General features: G+C 44.8%; 1 protein-coding gene across 3 annotated transcripts in view; it reads left to right on the top strand.

Moving 5' to 3' along the window:
- Positions 1-20,169, top strand: part of HMGCLL1 (3-hydroxy-3-methylglutaryl-CoA lyase like 1) — a 1,049,558-nt gene that overhangs the window by 470,230 nt on the left and 559,159 nt on the right. The gene's annotated exons all lie outside the window — the stretch shown is intronic.

Below are 20,169 nucleotides of genomic sequence, written 5' to 3'. Positions count from 1 at the left end.
ATGGGATATTTTGTTTCAGATAGAAATATATTGACCAATGTCCCCTGGGCATATAGGGCTGCCTTTGTTGATTACTGGATCCAAAATAAATCACTCATTTGCCTTGAATGCCCCTCCTGACTGGACAGTATTGAAATGCATAGATCCAGATTTAGTGCAGAAGTTAGCATCTCATCCAACCATCATAATCTTGAGACAAAATAAGAAAAGATTTTCAATGCATTTCCAAACTAAATGCTTTCAACACCATGAGGAACAGATCTTTACTCAACTTTAATAAAAGAAATTAAGGGAAAATATTGTTAGGAAGCAGAGTTCAAGACAGGACATACCAATGGTGGTGATTCAGAGTTTGCTTGGTAGCATATTGACCCCAATCCGCGCTACCTCTGCTCAAAGAGTGGAGAGTGTGGAATTATTTGTAGACGTCCCTATGGAATTGTAGAGAAGACAATATGATGATGCCCGACTATGGGTCTACATTTCCCAAAGAAACATTGAACTCTCACAGTTTATGGAGATGATGAGTGTCATCTTTTAATATTTGGTATAAATGTCCTCATGTTTCACAGCATCTTTGTAAGGCAATTCTTCTACAGAGTTGCTGCAGGTGTGATTCTTGATTTGTAGATTTGTGGTTCTTATTGGAAGAACAAGTGTGTCCTCAAGAACTTGCCGAAGCATAGTCCTCTTTCTGACAAGTATCCTGTGTCTCAAGTCAACTTGGAACATGAACTTTGAACTAATTTTGCATAAAGAGTCTAGTAGTTACATTCCTTGGCAATTTTCTTTTAATTCTCTTGTATTCCATACTTCTACTAGATTTTGAAGAATGGAAGCAATCCTTTTCCTTCCCATGCCTGATCTAGATACCAAACACATTTTCTTACCAGAATGAATATTGTCTTATTTTCTTGTGTCAGATTCTTCCAAATTGAGACATTTCACAGTATCTTGTTCATCTTTCACAATAAAGCATTACCCCATCAGAGATCTTAAAGTGTGCACAATTTCAATCCTATAAATACTGTAAACAGTGAAATTTAGCTGAAACAGTCAAATATAGCTGCAAAGTTCTTGAAATGATACTCTTGCTTCATCATTTACAAAGGCATTGTTCTTGAGGAATTAGAAAATACATGGTATGAAATAAACTTGAAAAATGAGAAAGGACCACCATACCCTTCGCAAATGCAGCACACAATTGTTTCCTAGACTCAGTTGAATTTTCACTTATCAGTTAATTGACGTTATAATTCCACCATAACCATTAAAACATCTCTTTTCCGTAAAGCAGCGCAGGGACTGAAAGAAAAATTGGTTTAATGTGAGTGTGACCCTACTTAAATGTATGTGTCCCACTAAATGGAATGTACCTCCAGGTATTGAAGTTCTTTTTCAGCTTTGTGAATAACAGAGTGTAATTTAAACTATACATTCCTCTGCTTTGCAATGGCTCAGAGCCATAGATACCATGTTTCACTGGTTGCAATCATCTTGCCTTAGTCACACGTGATTTCTGTCGGTTTGCATTTATTCAAAACAGCCTAATTTTAACTCGTATAGATATTAAGACAATATAAAAAAGCTTTTTAATGACAGTGAGCAGCTTTCCCTTTCATCCATTTTTTGATAGAAGTGCCATGGCATCAGTGTATAGTCTTGGCTTTGTTGCCTGTGGAATTTCAAGGTGACCATTAACCCCTTAACTGCTGGGCCTATACCCCCCACTGCCCGTGCTGAGCCATTTTTGGCTATTTGGGGTAGGTCACATTTAGGGATCCATAACTTTTATTTCCACATTAGGTATCCACTTCAAGGATGCATCCTTTTTGTCCAACATCCTGGGAATTCTAACGGTACCCAGGGTTTGTGAATTCCACTGGAGTGGACTGAGAAAATAGGTAGAATATAACTAACTTTTGAGTTTTTAGAGGTAAAAAAAAAGCTTCTGATAAAAATGTCATTTTTGTTCTCTAAAAATGGCATTAACAAACAGCTTGCTTTGCTAAACTCTCTTTTTTGGAGCACACACATCACATTTAGCCCTACAACATTAAAAAGTAATACTAACGGATCTACCATAAAATCAAGTGCAATACTTCACAGTATAGTCAGCAGCATTGTATCATAAAGTTATAGGGTATATATATAATTCATAATTTGAAGAGAATATAATTTCATAAATTACAATGGAGCCTAGCATCAATTTGACAATACTTCCTTATAACTGCAAATCTTAAACAAAAAAAACAAACATAAGGTCAGACATCAAATTGAAATCTTTCATAAATGCATTCTCTTGATGCCGATGCCAGACATTTCTTAAATCTAAAGCACTAAGATACACAGCCCATTTCACCTTGATTAAAATTAACAATAAATAGTGTGCAAAAATCAAACAGTGTTAGCTTATCAGGAAACAAAGTGCAAATGTTCTAAGTTGAAAATTTAAAAAGAAGAAAAGAGCAAACTTCTGCTTTAATCAGAATAATAAAAACATTCGTCAATTTGAACTACATCCTAGGAAATCAACATATTCAAGGAGCACACAGTTCTAAAGTGCAAGTGAAAGTAGAAATATCTAATTTGAGGCTTTCGACAACCAGTTTTATCACACAGTCTCTCAATGACGATACTTGGCATTTTTTATGTAAAGACTGATTTGCATATGGCTGGGTCCAAAATGGAATGGCATGATGAGCAAAAAAACAATGGATTTAGGCCCAGATCTCTGTACTGGGGTGTCAAGGGGGCAGATTTACAAGGCCCTTGCGCCACTTTTGCGTCACTTTTCCCATGTTACAAATGATCCAGGGCCTTGTAAATAAGCCCTAAGCTATTCTGGCTGATGAGGGGTGAAACCCTGAAACCGATGCTTGTACTGGGATGAATGTATGACATTGTTCGGCTTTCTGTCCATCAATTGTTCTTTTTGCATTGTCAAGCTGAGTGGGACGGGTATACCCGGACGTGGGTCCTATGCTCACCGTGCCACTGAAGTCAAGCTATCCTGGCTAATGAGGGGTGAAACCCCGAAACCAATCCTAGGATGCTTGTTTCGAGTCCAGGGAGGACCTGGCCTGGCAGTTTGGGCTGGATTGATCCCATTGGGCACAGAGTCAGGACTGATTTGCATATGGATGGGTCCAAAATGGAATGGTGAGCAAAAAAACTATGTATTTAGGCACAGATCTCTGTACTGGGATGAATGTATGAGATTGTTCTGCATTCTGCCCATCAATGTTTCTTTTTGCAGTTGTCACCCCTAGTAGGACGGTATACCCAGTCGTGGGTCCCGTGCTCTCCATGCCAGTGGAGTCAAGCTATCCTGGCTGATGAGGGGTGAAACCCTGAAACCAGTCCGAGGATCCTTGTTTCCAGTCCAGTGTGGACCTGGCCTGGCAGATCGGGCTGGACTGTTCCCATTGGGCACTGGGTCAAGACTGATTTCCATATGGCTGGCTCCAAACTGGAATGGCATCATGAGCAAAAAAACAATGGATTTAGGTCCATATTTCTGTACTGAGGTGAATGTATTACATTGTTCTGCATTCTGTCCATCAATTGTTATTTTTGCAATTGTCACCCCTATTGGCATAGGTATACCCAGTCATGGGTACCATGCTCTCCATGCCATTGGAGTCGAGATATCATGGTTGATGAGGGGTGAAACCCCAAACCCGGTCCTAGGATGCTTGTTTCCAGTCTAGTGAGGACCTGGCCTGGCAGTTCAGGCTAAACAGTTCCCATTGGGTGCAGGGTTAAGACTAATTTGCATATTACTGGGTCCAAACTGGAATGGCAGGGTGTGCAGAAAACGATGGATTTAGGCCCAGATCTCTGTCCTGGGATGAATGTATGACATTGTTCGGCTTTCTGTCCATCAATTGTTCTTTTTGCATTGTCAAGCTGAGTGGAACGGGTATACCCGGGCGTGGGTCCTATGCTCACCGTGCCACTGGAGTCAAGCTATCCTGGCTAATGAGGGGTGAAACCCCGAAACCAATCCTAGGATGCTTGTTTCGAGTCCAGGGAGGACCTGGCCTGGCAGTTTGGGCTGGACTGTTCCCATTGGGTGCAGAGTCAGGACTGATTTGCATATGGATGGGTCCAAAATGGAATGGTGAGCAAAAAAACAATGTATTTAGGCACAGATCTCTGTACTGGGATGAATGTATGAGATTGTTCTGCATTCTGCCCATCAATGTTTCTTTTTGCAATTGTCACCCCTAGTGGGACGGGTATACCCAGTCGTGGGTCCCGTGCTCTCCATGCCAGTGGAGTCAAGCTATCCTTGCTGATGAGGGGTGAAACCCTGAAACCAGTCCGAGGATCCTTGTTTCCAGTCCAGTGTGGACTTGGCCTGGCAGATCGGGCTGGACTGTTCCCATTGGGCACTGGGTCAAGACTGATTTCCATATGGCTGGCTCCAAACTGGAATGGCATCATGAGCAAAAAAACAATGGATTTAGGCCCAGATTTCTGTACTGAGGTGAATGTATTACATTGTTCTGCATTCTGCCCATCAACTGTTCTTTTTGCATTTGTCACCCCGAGTGGGACGGTTATGGCCAGACGAAGGTCGTGTGCGCTCCTTGCTACTGGAGTCAAGCTATACTGGCTGGTGAGGGGTGAAACCCCAAAACAGTTCTAGGATGCTTGTTTCCAGTACAGGGAAGACCAGGCCTGGCAGTTCGGACTGGACTGTTGCCATTGGGCGCATGGTCAAGACTGACTTGCATATGGCTGGGTCCAAACTGGAATGTCATGGTGAGCAAAAAAAGATTAATTTAGGCCCAGATCTCTCTACTGGAGTGAATGTATGACATTGTTCTGCATTCTGTCCATCAATTGTTCATTTTGCATTTGAAACCCCGAGTGGGACCCGCTGTGATGCCCCGCGGTCCCAATTGCTGTACCCGGTGTTCCATGCGAGGCACCGATAGCTGTGGTTGGTATAAAAGACCCACACTTCAGCAGAACGCCGCTTTGCGTTCTGGCGTCTAGCTTCCTATCCGTTTGTTTCCGTCCCCGTAGGGTAGCCTGACTTCCGGTTTTCCCTAGTTGTTGTTTCCTGATCCAGTCCTTAGCGTCCTCCGTACAGGCGTTCAGCATTCCTAATTCTTGCAGCCCTCTCTTGCGGTTTCGTTACCGCGTTGACTCTTTCATCCTTGGGGCATTTCTTATTCCCCTTGTTTTATTTTGTTCACGGACACGTTTGGAGCAATTCGTGTTTGGCTTTTGGTTTTATCCCTGTTTTCTCCTGTTCCGGGTGCTCCGCCCGACGGCCGGTCTTGTCCCGTCGTCCGGCCAGGTACTGCCTGTCATATATTACTACTCGGTTCACTGGCCGGAGCTGTCTCCCGTCGGGTGAACTACCCAATCAGCCTTCCCCTTGGCAGTTTGAGATAATCTTTGTTTTGGAGCACTTGCGTGGACCAGTGTATGGTGTGTTTTGCTGCTCAGCTACTAGAATCACGGTAACAGCGCGTTTGCGCTGCCTCTATTTTATTCTTGTATGTGGTTAACTTTGCATGTGACAGGTTTTTGATAACTTCTTGGCAGATTACACCTTGTGCATATGTCAGAAGAAAGGCACGCATCACTCACATTCCTCCCTGGAATAGAGTGGGGTACGAATCAAGTATTCCTCATAATTCTCAATAAGAATAGCGTGGTCAGATTCACATACCATTTTCTTGTAAATACTGGCATATTTTTGGGGTATAGTGCTCATAATCTTTGTCATTCTGTTGCACAGGGAGACAACACCAATTTGACCTACCATTTGTATCCCAAAGCCCAGACTGTTAGCTGTGGTAGGTTATATATATATATGCGTTGTGTATTTACACTGTTTTGTAGCAAAGTATAGGTTGTAACGTCTTCCTTCCTTTACAGCCTGCCTACTAATCAAGTATACACGCTGAGGTTCCACAGACAAGACCTGCTATTTCCCCCGTCTTTCCTTGTTTTGTTTCCCTGTTTTCCCCTGGCGTGCCATTCGATACTCTAGAGTCTGATAGAGTCGGAAGGCCATAGGGGAAGACTGAGGACTACTCTCCAAGTTCCTGACGCTCCTGCAGTCCGAGCCAGGCAATCATTACACCCGCATGCCCAGACGTGGGTCTTGTGATTTTCATGCCACTGGAGTGAAGCTATTCTGGCTGATGAGGGGTGAAACCCCAAAACCAATACTAGGATGCTTGTTTCCAGTCTAGGGTAGACCTGGTCTGGCAGTTCGGGCTGGACTGTTCCCATTGGGCTCAGGGTCAAGACTGATTTGCATATGCCTGGGTCCAAACTGGAATGGAATGGTGAGCCAAAAAACTATGGATTTAGACCCAGCTCTCGGTACTGGGGTAAATGTATGAGATTGTTTGGCATTCTGTCCATCAATTGTTCTTTTTGCAATTGTCACCCCTAGTGGCACAGATATGCCCAGTCGTTGGTCCAATGCTCTCCATGCCTTTGGAGTTGAGCTATCATGGCTGATGAGGGGTGAAACCCCAAACCCTTTCCTAGGATGCTTGTTTACAGTCTAGTGAGGACCAGGCCTGGCAGTTCAGGCTGGACTGTTCCCACTGGGTGCAGGGCCAAGACTAATTTGCATATGGCTTGATCCAAACTGGAATGGTGAGCAAAAAAACAATGTATTTAGTCCCAGATCTCTGTACTGGGGTGAATGTATGAGATTGTTCTGCATCCTGTCCATCAAATGTTCTTTTTGCAATTGTCACCCCTAGTGGGACAGGTATACCCAGTCATGGGTTCCGTGCTTTCCATGCCAGTGGAGTCGAGCTATCCTGGCTGATGAGGGGTGAAACCCCGAAACCGATCTGAGGATGCTTGTTTCCAGTCCAGTATGGACCTGGCCTGGCAGATCGGGCTGGACTGGCCCCATTGGGCACTGGGTCAAGACTGATCTCCATATGGCTGTCTCCTAACTGGAATGGCATCGTTAGCAAAAAAACAATGGATTTAGGCCCAGATCTCTGTACTGAGGTGAATGTATTACATTGTTCTGCATTCTGTCCATCAATTGTTCTTTTTGCATTTGTCACCCCGAGTGGGATGGATATGGCCAGACGAGGGTTCTGTGCTCTCCATGCTACTGGAGTCAAGCTATACTGGCTGGTGAGGGGTGAAACCCCGAAACAGTCCTAGGATGCTTTTTTCCAGTACAGGGAGGACCTGGCCTGGCAGTTCGGGCTGGACTGTTGCCATTGGGCGCATGGTCAAGACTGATTTGCATATGGCTGGGTCCAAACTGGAATGACATGGTGAGCAAAAAAATGAATAATTTAGGCTCTGAACTCTTTACTGGGGTGAATGTATGACATTGTTCTGCATTCTGCCCATCATTTGTTCTTTTTGCATTTGTCACTCCGAGTGGTACGGGTATGCTCAGACGCGGGTACCTTGCTCACCATGCCACTGGAGTCAAGCTATCCTGGCTGATGAGGGGTGAAACCCCGAAACCGGTCCTAGGATGCTTGTTTCCTGTCCAGGAAGGACCTGGCCTGGTAGTTCGGGCTAGACTGTTCCCATTGTGCGCTGGGTCAAGACTGATTTTCATATGGCTGGCTCCAAAGGGGAATGGCATTGTGAGCAAAAAAACGATGGATTTATGCCCAGATCTCTGTACTGTGGTGAATGTATGACATTGTTCTGCATTCTGTCCATCAATTGTTCTGTTTGCATTTGACAAACTATCCCAAGGCACTGTTCCAATTCCTCCTATGTTATCAAACTATTCCCATTATAAAAAATAAAAAAAACATTACTCTGAACCCCTGAGAATTCCAAAACTGTAACACAGGGCTAGGAAGATGTAAACCTAGGAATTGTCTTTCCGGTAGCAGGACGAACCTGTGGCAGGTCGGCACCTGTTTTACCTCCGAAAAAATCTTTTTAACAATTTTCAGTTTCAACAGGCATCTTGCATCTTGTTTTTTTGGTAACTTAACTGTCTTTAGAAATGCCAGTAGAACAATTGCCGATTCTTGCACCATTGCAGCTAAAACAAAATTGTGAAACCCACCGGAAGTTTGCCTCCATGAACTGTAATTTCCAGTAATGTCGCCTGATAATAGGTAAACAAGTGGGGTAATGTCAGCCCGCCCTGATCTTTATCCAGCTGGACAATCGAATATTTAAACCTTTAGGCTTCCACACAAATTGTGTGATGATGACTCTATTTCCATAAAAAATGCCTTATTAGGTTTAAATGAGAAGTTTAAAAACAATAAATCAAGTTATAACCGACATCTTGATTGAAGAAACCCTGCCATTCAATGTTTAATAATTCAGCTGATATAATTCCGAATACTGGTTTGTAACAAATACCCCTGGATAGCGGATTGGTCACTGGGAATTATACTGAGGTTGGAGGCCTAAAGGCAAAACTGGTACAAAAGGGGGTGGTGATGGACGGAGCATCAGAACCAATCAAACACTCACACCCAGTCAAAAGATCTGGGTTTGATATATCACTGTTCTTTAGCCCACTCTGCCACCCCAGTTTAGACATGGCTATATGCAAATCAGTCTGAACCTGTGCCTCATGGGAACAGTCCAGCTCGAACTGCCAAGCCATGCCTTCTCTGGACCGGAAACAAGCTTCCGAGGACCGGTTTCTGGCATTCCAGCCGTCTTCAGCCCAGCTTGCTTGAATCCAGTGGAAAGTGAGTAAGAGACTCACGTCTGAGCATACCCTGCCACACTTATGGCGGCCAAAAGCAGTACAAAAGGGGGTGGTGATGGACGGAGCCTCAGAACCAATGAAACACTCACACCCAGTCAAAAGATCTGGGTTTGATCCATCACCGTTCTTTAGCCCACTCTGCCACCCCAGTTTAGACATGGCTATATGCAAATCAGTCTGACCCTGTGGCTCATGGGAACAGTCCAGCCCGAACAAACAAGCCATGCCTTCCCTGGACCGGAAACAAGCTTCCGAGGACCAGTTTCTGGCATTTCAGCCTTCTTCAGCCCGCCTTGCTTGAATCCAGTGGCAAAATGAGCAAGGGACTCACGTCTGAGCATACCCTGCCACACTTATGGTGGCCAAAAGCGGTACAAAAGGGGGTTTTGAGGGACGGAGCATCAGAACCAATCAAACACTCACACCCAGTCAAAAGATCTAGGTTTGATCCATCACCGTTCTTTAGCCCACTCTGCCACCCCAGTTTTGATGGATTCAACCCAGATCTTTTGACTGGGTGTGAGTGTTTGATTGGTTCGGATGCTCCGTCCATTACCACCACCTTTTGTACTGCTTTTGGCCGCCATAAGTGTGGCGGGGTATGCTCAGACTTTGCCACTGGATTCAAGCAAGCCGGGCTGAAGATGGCTGGAATGCCAGAAACCGGTCCTCGGAAGCTTGTTTCCGGTCCAGGGAAGGCATGGCTTGGCAGTTCGGGATGGACTGTTCCCATGAGGCACAGGGTCAGACTGATTTGCATATAGCCATGTCTGAACTGGGGCGGCAGAGTGGGCTAAAGAACGGTGATGGATTCAACCCAGATCTTTTGACTGGGTGTGAGTGTTTGATTGGTTCGGATGCTCCGTCCATCACCACCCCCTTTTGTACTGCTTTTGGCCGCCATAAGTGTGGCAGGGTATGCTCAGACGTGAGTCCCTTGCTCACTTTGCCAATTGGATTCAAGCAAGCCGGGCTGAAGATGGCTGTAATGCCAGAAACCGGTCCTTGGAAGCTTGTTTCCAGTCCAGGGAAGGCATGGCTTGGCAGTTCGGGATGGACTGTTCCCATGAGGCACAGGGTCAGACTGATTTGCATATAGCCATGTCTGAACTGGGGTGGCAGAGTGGGCTAAAGAACGGTGATGGATTCAACCCAGATCTTTTGACTGGGTGTGAGTGTTTGATTGGTTCGGATGCTCCGTCCATCACCACCCCCTTTTGTACCGCTTTTGGCCGCCATAAGTGTGGCAGGGTATGCTCAGACGTGAGTCCCTTGCTCACTTTGCCACTGGATTCAAGCAAGCCGGGCTGAAGACTGCTGTAATGCCAGAAACCGGTCCTCGGAAGCTTGTTTCCGGTCCAGGGAAGGCATGGCTTGGGAGTTCGGGATGGACTGTTCCCATGAGGCACAGGGTCAGACTGATTTGCATATAGCCATGTCTGAACTGGGGTGTCTGAGTGGGCTAAAGAACGGTGATGGATTCAACCCAGATCTTTTGACTGGGTGTGAGTGTTTGATTGGTTCGGATGCTCCGTCCATCACCACCCCCTTTTGTACCGCTTTTGGCCGCCATAAGTGTGGCAGGGTATGCTCAGACGTGAGTCCCTTGCTCACTTTGCCACTGGATTCAAGCAAGCCGGGCTGAAGACGGCTGTAATGCCAGAAACCGGTCCTCGGAAGCTTGTTTTTGGTCCAGGGAAGGCATGGCTTGGCAGTTCGGGATGGACTGTTCCCATGAGGCACAGGGTCAGACTGATTTGCATATAGCCGTGTCTCAACTGGGGTGGCAGAGTGGGCTAAAGAACGGTGATGGATTCAACCCAGATCTTTTGACTGGGTGTGAGTGTTTGATTGGTTCGGATGCTCTGTCCATCACCACCCCCTTTTGTACCGCTTTTGGCCGCCATAAGTGTGGCAGGGTATGCTCAGACGTGAGTCCCTTGCTCACTTTGCCACTGGATTCAAGCAAGCCGGGCTGAAGACGGCTGTAATGCCAGAAACCGGTCCTCAGAAGCTTGTTTCCGGTCCAGGGAAGGCATGGCTTGGCAGTTCGGGATGGACTGTTCCCATGAGGCACAGGGTCAGACTGATATGCATATAGCCATGTCTGAACTGGGGTGGCAGAGTGGGCTAAAGAACGGTGATGGATTCAACCAAGATCTTTTGACTGGGTGTGAGTGTTTGATTGGTTCAGATGCTCCGTCCATCACCACCCCCTTTTGTACCGCTTTTGGCCGCCATAAGTGTGGCAGGGTATGCTCAGACGTGAGTCCCTTGCTCACTTTGCCACTGGATTCAAGCAAGCCGGGCTGAAGACGGCTGTAATGCCAGAAACTGGTCCTCGGAAGCTTGTTTCCGGTCCAGGGAAGGCATGGCTTGGCAGTTCGGGATGGACTGTTCCCATGAGGCACAGAGTCAGACTGATTTGCATAAAGCCATGTCTGAACTGGGGTGGCAGAGTGAGCTAAAGAACGGTGATGGATTCAACCCAGATCTTTTGACTGGGTGTGAGTGTTTGATTGGTTCGAATGCTCTGTCCATCACCACCCCCTTTTGTACCGCTTTTGGCCGCCATAAGTGTGGCAGGGTATGCTCAGACGTGAGTCCCTTGCTCACTTTGCCACTGGATTCAAGCAAGCCGGGCTGAAGACGGCTGTAATGCCAGAAACTGGTCCTCGGAAGCTTGTTTCCGGTCCAGGGAAGGCATGGCTTGGCAGTTCGGGATGGACTGTTCCCATGAGGCACAGAGTCAGACTGATTTGCATAAAGCCATGTCTGAACTGGGGTGGCAGAGTGAGCTAAAGAACGGTGATGGATTCAACCCAGATCTTTTGACTGGGTGTGAGTGTTTGATTGGTTCGAATGCTCTGTCCATCACCACCCCCTTTTGTACCGCTTTTGGCCGCCATAAGTGTGGCAGGGTATGCTCAGACGTGAGTCCCTTGCTCACTTTGCCACTGGATTCAAGCAAGCCAGGCTGAAAACGGCTGTAATGCCAGAAACTGGTCCTCGGAAGCTTGTTTCCGGTCCAGGGAACGCATGGCTTGGCAGTTCGGGATGGACTGTTCCCATGAGGCACAGGGTCAGACTGATTTGCATATAGCCATGTCTGAACTGGGGTGGCAGAGTGGGCTAAAGAACGGTGATGGATTCAACCCGGATCTTTTGACTGGGTGTGAGTGTTTGATTGGTTCGGATGCTCCGTCCATCACCACCCCCTTTTGTACTGCTTTTGGCCGCCATAAGTGTGGCAGGGTATGCTCAGACGTGAGTCCCTTGCTCACTTTGCCACTGGATTCAAGCAAGCCGGGCTGAAGACGGCTGTAATGCCAGAAACTGGTCCTCGGAAGCTTGTTTCCGGTCCAGGGAAGGCATGGCTTGGCAGTTCGGGATGGACTGTTCCCATGAGGCACAGAGTCAGACTGATTTGCATAAAGCCATGTCTGAACTGGGGTGGCAGAGTGAGCTAAAGAACGGTGATGGATTCAACCCAGATCTTTTGACTGGGTGTGAGTGTTTGATTGTTTTGGATGCTCCGTCCATCACCACCCCCTTTTGTACCGCTTTTGGCCGCCATAAGTGTGGCAGGGTATGCTCAGACGTGAGTCCCTTGCTCACTTTGCCACTGGATTCAAGCAAGCCGGGCTGAAGATGGCTGTAATGCCAGAAACCGGTCCTCGGAAGCTTGTTTCCGGTCCAGGGAAGGCATGGCTTGGCAGTACAGGATGGACTGTTCCCATGAGGCACAGGGTCAGACTGATTTGCATATAGCCATGTCTGAACTGGGGTGGCATAGTGGGCTAAAGAACTGTGATGGATTCAACCCAGATCTTTTGACTGGGTGTGAGTGTTTGATTGGTTTGGATGCTCCGTCCATCACCACCCCCTTTTGTACCGCTTTTGGCCGCCATAAGTGTGGCAGGGTATGCTCAGACGTGAGTCCCTTGCTCACTTTGCCACGGATTCAAGCAAGCCGGGCTGAAGACGGCTGTAATGCCAGAAACCGGTCCTCGGAAGTTTGTTTCCGGTCCAGGGAAGGCATGGCTTGGCAGTTCGGGATGGACTGTTCCCATGAGGCACAGGGTCAGACTGATTTGCATATAGCCATGTCTGAACTGGGGTGGCAGAGTGGGCTAAAGAACGGTGATGGATTCAACCCGGATCTTTTGACTGGGTGTGAGTGTTTGATTGGTTCGGATGCTCTGTCCATCACCACCCCCTTTTGTACCGCTTTTGGCCGCCATAAGTGTGGCAGGGTATGCTCAGACGTGAGTCCCTTGCTCACTTTGCCACTGGATTCAAGCAAGCCGGGCTGAAGACGGCTGTAATGCCAGAAACCGGTCCTCAGAAGCTTGTTTCCGGTCCAGGGAAGGCATGGCTTGGCAGTTCGGGATGGACTGTTCCCATGAGGCACAGGGTCAGACTGATATGCATATAGCCATGTCTGAACTGGGGTGGCAGAGTGGGCTAAAGAACGGTGATGGATTCAACCCGGATCTTTTGACTGGGTGTGAGTGTTTGATTGGTTCGGATGCTCCGTCCATCATCACCCCCTTTTGTACCGCTAAAGGCAAAACTGAGCATTAAACAAAAGTAGCTCCGTTTAGCCTTGGTTAATCTTATACACCCTATCTTCGTTTACTTCTAAATTGTATTGATGGCCCCTTATATAGAAGACCCTTCCACCTTTAAATGAAGAATCATATAATCTCGGAAACATTTCATTTTAGACATCCCTTCTAACGGCTGAGCGATGGATTCTGCACTACGGAGTCTAACTTCCAGAAGTGCAATAAAGAGAGCAAAAAGGATAGGTGGCATTGGGCATCGATGGCGAGTGCCTCTATTCTTTTTTTTTTTGTGATTACTTATTTATTTATTTTTTAAATCTTTTTATTACATCAGAAAACAAGGCTTCAGATACAAGCAATTCCCAATATGCAAATACAACATATGTGTAAGACATGCCAGAAACCAGACGTAGCAGCCAGAACACAAGTACATTTTACATAGTTCAGGACACAGCCGGATTAAATATGACAATTCACTCTCCCATGATCGCATATGACACCCACCCCAAGGGTCCCATCGCAGGCCTCTGTACAATGCCCAGGCGCCTCTATTAATTTTAACCAAGCCGCCTATCTTTGAATTGATAAACATTTGTGCCTCTACATCTTGATATAGATTCTGGAGCATATTAGTTATGCGATCTGTAAACCCACATTTGCCTAAAATAAAAAACAAGGCTTTCCAATCAACCAAATCAAATGCCTTTTCTGCATCTAGCATCACAATGGCTGCTCCCTCTTGATGGTTGTAAAAATAATCTATAGCTTGAATCTAAAAATGTGTGTTTGCTGTTTGCTGCCATCAACCTATTAGGCAAAACACCTTTCTGATCTTTATGTATCATGGATTGACTTGTATTTTGAGAGATTGGTAAAGCGCATTCTACACAAGGGTGTGAAAACGCTGATTAAGAGCCACTGCCGGAGGGATGACCATAATTAGCATCACGCAAAGTAGAAATGTCAGGTCTTCAGCTGCTTGTGGAACGCTAGCAATATGGGACGAAACAGTATACAGTAGCTTGGCAACAGTTACTCAAAAGGACCACCCCCCACCTGGCTTTACAAAATCTTGGTATTTCCACCTTCCTGAGAGAGGCAGACCTTAGCTGTCTATTAGGGGTGTACCACTAGAAAGCCGTTTGCTGGTGCATTAAGTATGTATTTGTGAAATGGGAACAAACTATAGAGTTCAGGGTCCTTCTGTAACATATCAAGTTTGAAACCAATAAAAATGGTTATTAAGAAAACAGATATGGAGTTTAGGAGTAGTGGTTATTTGTACACCTCTGAACTTGTGGGTACCTGTACCAGCACATGATTTAGGTTTTATTCTTATGCTCTGACAACATTTGGAAGGCAAACATGCAGCAAAATCAAATTGGAAATAACACAAGTTCTGCTATTCCATGCTCCCACATGTCTTTCAATATAAAATGGTACCTCACTTGTGTGGGTAGGACTAGTGCCTGTGACAGGAAACAGCCCTTAACGGAAAATGGATACATCACATTTTCCCACAGGCAACTGATCATTTCTTTGCAAAGTGGCTAGGGGTGGATTTAGGGCCCTAGCTTAGTGGGCATATAGGAAAACCTAGCAAACATGCATATTTTTGAAAACAAGGAAATCTGGGGTGTGGCTCTCACTAGGTTTTTGTTACCCATAATCCCTTGCAAACCTCTAACTTTGACTGAAAAACACATTTTCCTCACGTTTCTGTGATGGAAAGTTCTGGAATCTGTGAGCAGCACCAAACGTCCTTCCATCCAGCATTCCCTCGAAACTCCTGACAGAAATGGTACCTCACTTGTGTGGGTGCACCTGGTGCCCCCAACAGGAAATGGCCCAAAGTACAACATGGATAAATCACATTTTCCAACGCAAAACTGGCACTTCTTTTCGCAAAATGGGTAGCTGTGGATTTTGGGCCCTACCTCAGCCGGCAGCTAGGGAAACCTAGGAAACTTGCCCATTTTCTGAACCTAGATACATTGGGGGAATCCAGGTTGAGGTGACTTGCATGGCCTTAACCAGGTTTTTGTTTTACCCAGAAGCTTTTGCAAACATCAAACTCTAGTAAGAAACACAGATATTACCATTAACCTTGGTTTGAACCATTCCTTTTGATTTTAGTACCTCCAGATATGTTAGTGTCAAAGCACAAATACTTTTCAAAGTATCTTAATATTGAAACCAATAACACTGAAGGTGAGCTATAAAGGCAACATCCACAGTATGGTCTATTCACACACCATTCATGCACCACACACAAGACTTTCATATTGCCGGCCACAGGCCCAATCCAACAGATCAGTGAACACACATCAACATAGTTCCACCATTCAGTGGCCCATCACATTCATTCGCCACAGGACGGAATCCCCATTCAAGACAACCTCTCAACCAGTCATCAACCAATTTGCACATAACACAGCACAAACAACCTCTATAAATACATATGTCCAAACATGATGACAGTTGGTGCATCCACAACCTTCACAAATTAATAGTTTAACTATATTTTTGTCAAGTAACCACCTCCAATCTGAAAATTACAAAGCGCATGCCTAGTGAACCATTACTAATGGCTCCAATGACAGCCACAGGAGGCTCAGCAAGACAGGTCTTATATGCAACTTTCGTGCACTCAGTGTGGTAAATCCAACTCCTCCCAGTTTTTGGATGCAGGTTGGGTGTGTCTCAGAATGCATTCTTGGCCTACATTGCTCGAACTGAGTTTTGAAAATACTTAAATAAATCACACTAGAGGAGCCCCCGGACTGATACCTAGGCTGGGATTAAGGGGAAAGAAACTACATAATCAAAAAAGCAAATCCAACTGCCTGAAAACCATTTCTTTTATGGCGTAATATCTCAACCATCCAATAGGGATAAGTCTCTTCTCATCCTTAGGGAACTGAAGAGAGCGGGCATTCAAGGACGTCTACATTAAGAATAATCAGATGTCAGATATAATTCATACACCGATAAAAGTGGCAAGAACACATTGGAGTCAACAACGTACTTCATTGTTGTTAGAAGAAATCTGCCCCACAGTTCCATGAATTCATTCAAACTGAGCTCTTACATTCACATTCACACTCAAGCACATGAACAAGACAGAACATAACAAACCAAATGACCGAATAATGAATGCAAAAAAAATTACTATAAATACACAAAATTACAATATAGTATTTTCCCACACTAGTTCTGGTACATTACTATGTTAATGTCAATGGCTACCATTAGTCTTTCTTTTGGGCTTTTATGCATTTTTTTAACGTAGTTGTTGTCAATTCTTGTTCATTGAAATGCGCCTTTGAATTTGTGGAGCTGTTGGGCAGATTTCTTATAACAACAATGAAGTATGTTGCCACTTTTTTCTGTGTATGAATTTTATTGACTGCTCATGTCCATTGGCATACATTGAAATGTGTATATATCTTTTGTATGACAAATATGTCAAATAACTTGATCATATATGTTTTGATAGTATGGAATTTTATCTGACATCTGATTATTCTTAATGTTGGCGTCCTTGATTGCACATTCTCTTCAGCTCCTTATGGATGAGGAGATACTTATTCCCTATTAGATGGTTGAGATATTTCGCCATAAAAGAAATGGTTTTCAGGCAGATGGATTTTCTTTTCTGATTATGGCGAACTGAATTTGGAGTCAACTGCTTAGTTGAGTAAGAGAGTAATTCAGTGTCAGAGCAAGTTTGCCACCAATGGGTTTAAATCCATAAGTGAAGACAAAGTGATGGCATGTGTATCTTTACTACCCTCCTACCTATGCAATATCCCTTGAAGCACACCTAGCCTACGCCTTTAATACCCGTTCATGTCTCTGTCCTCATCAAAGTCCTGACTAATCCTATGTACTTGCCAAGTGAACCTATACCAAAACCTTCCGCCACTAGCTACTTTATTCTCAAGAAAACCTGTCTTTAATGTGCCTTTAGCTCTCTCTCCGTGATAAATCCATCTCCTTCAAGTTTGTGATTGCAAGTTTGGGGTATCAGAGAATGCGTCCCAGGCCTATATTTTGCGAACTGAGTAAGCATATCTGTTAGACCTGTCATCCTTAGGGTAGTCTTCCTCCAACCTTTTGCATGCTTACTTTCACATTTTGCTGTATCTTTTTGTTGACCTTAGGACTCTGAGTACTTTACCACTGCTAACCAGTGCTACATGCATGTGCTTCTCTCCTAAACATGGCGACATTGGCGCATACCTGATTGGCATGTTTAGGTTACTTCTAAGTCCTTGGAAAGTGGCATACCTTGTACCTAGGACCTATAGTCTAAATGCTACTAGTGGGCCTGCAGCACTGATTGTGCCACCCACTCGAGCAGTTTTTCAAACCTGTCTCAGACATGCCATTGCAAGGGCTGTGTAAGCAGTTTACTGCCACTTCGACTTGGTATTTAAAACTACTTACTAAGCCTTAAACTCTTGTTTTACGACAAAGAAATCACCCTTAAGGTAGGACCTGGGTAGCCCTAAGGGCAGTGTGCTGTGTATGTAAAAGGTAGGACATGTACCTTTAAGTTTTTACATATCCTGAAAGTAAAAACAGCTACATTAGTGTTGTTTTACTACTGTGAGGCCAAATTCTTTCATAAGCTAGCATTTGGAATTCCTTGAAACACTTTAAGCTGTAATTCCAGATTAGAAAGGAGTAGGTAAATCATGCGATATATTTTTTCGAATGGTAATAATAAATCCTCTTTAGTGGTAAAGTTGGATTTAACATTACTATTTTAGAAATGGTGCTGTTAGAAAGTGGACATTTCTATGCTCTTAACTTAGCTCTGTGTACCTGCCGGCTGTCTCTAATACAGGTCAGATAATGAACCATATAAAAAGAAAAATTTTTGAAAAGAAAAATAAATACATTTTTAAACCGGACAGAGGTTGCGACTCATTTCCTCTCTCGTGTGGGGAGGCTGTTGGAATATTTATGTGGCCAAGGTCCGGCCCAAGAGAAACGCACCGCCCGCTAAAGAGCGCCATTCACACCCGAACCTGGACCCTTTTGTTGAACGTGCAAAACACGAAGGGTGTGAGGTGCTCCCATAGACTGGACTATGGTTAGGGTCCCAGAAGATGTTTTAAAAGGACATTCTCAGGGTTTTCCGGCCGGCACAAGAGGCGCAAATTCAAATGTAGCACGCATGGAAGGCGACAGCGAACTACATGACCCAACATGCAGCACTGCAAAGAACAGCTGAAATGCGGTACCCAACAAGGGGTTAAAAAACGGAAGCACCGGTACACTGATGGTCGTGTGGGTGAGCTGTTACAACCTGAACCTGCGGCGCCTCCTCTCTGACGAAGCTCACAGTGGTGAGCGAAATGCATTAGAGCCAAACAAGAAAATGCCGCTTTTGAAAAGAAAAATAAATACATTTTTAAACCGGACAGAGGTTGCGACTCATTTCCTCTCTCGTGTGGGGAGGCTGTTGGAATATTTATGTGGCCAAGGTCCGGCCCAAGAGAAACGCACCGCCCGCTAAAGAGCGCCATTCACACCGGAACCTGGACCCTTTTGTTGAACGTGCAAAACACGAAGGGTGTGAGGTGCTCCCATAGACTGGACTATGGTTAGGGTCCCAGAAGATGTTTTAAAAGGACATTCTCAGGGTTTTCCGGCCGGCACAAGAGGCGCAAATTCAAATGTAGCACGCATGGAAGGCGACAGCGAACTACATGACCCAACATGCAGCACTGCAAAGAACAGCTGAAATGCGGTACCCAACAAGTGGTTAAAAAACGGAAGCACCGGTACACTGATGGTCGTGTGGGTGAGCTGTTACAACCTGAACCTGCGGCGCCTCCTCTCTGACGAAGCTCACAGTGGTGAGCGAAATGCATTAGAGCCAAACAAGAAAATGCCGCTTTTGAAAAGAAAAATAAATAAATTTTTAAACCGGACAGAGGTTGCGACTCATTTCCTCTCTCGTGTGGGGAGGCTGTTGGAATATATATATATATATATCTATATATATATATATAGATATATATATATATATATTCACTGAAAAAACCATAGGTTATAGACCATATATAGTTAGGAATTAGCATTTACAAAACCTTGAAAATTCACTGAAAAAACCATAGGTTATAGACCATATATAGTTAGGAATTAGCATTTAAAAAACCTTATTTTACTCACACAAAACCATTGAAATTCCATATATAGTTAGTTGCACTAACTATATATCGCGCACCCGCAATCCACTGCTGATCATGTCACATATTACATCATTCATGACATGGTCAGTGACATCACTGATGACATCACTGATGACATCTCAAATGACATCACTGATGACATCTCACATGACATCACTGATGACATCATCTAGTGTCTGTGTGTTTTTGTAAAGTTTAAATATGTTTTACATATTGAAGAATGAGTGGATGTATAAGTGTCTGGATGAAGGATTTAGTAGGTGCGTGACTGACTGTATGAGTGAGTGATTAAATGTGTCTCACTGAATGCATGGGTTAGTGACTAAACTGTCTTAATTTGTGCATCATTATGTCTGTTGTTCTGTAAACTGCTGCATGTGTTGATCATTAGCTATACGAGAGGCTATATGTGTTATTAATTGGTTGCCCAAGTATTTCTATGGGAGATTGAGTTTGTGTAGGGGTGGCTGGAAGGTGTGTGACTCTATGCATAGATGTGTGAGCAGTTTATTCACTAGGTGTATGAGTTCAAGAGTGCATGTGGAAACAGCTACATGGGCAGTTGACTGTGTGCATGAGTGTATTGATGAGTGAATGGATATCTCAATGCTACATGTCATAGTAAGTACATATGTAAAACACAGTACATGTGAGAGTTGGCATATATAAATAACTGTGC

Source organism: Lissotriton helveticus, chromosome 6 (genome assembly GCF_964261635.1).
Source record: "Lissotriton helveticus chromosome 6, aLisHel1.1, whole genome shotgun sequence".
NCBI classification, from domain to species: domain Eukaryota; kingdom Metazoa; phylum Chordata; class Amphibia; order Caudata; family Salamandridae; genus Lissotriton; species Lissotriton helveticus.
Note: the sequence above shows the minus strand (reverse complement) of the source record. Positions and strands in the feature narration are given on the sequence as shown.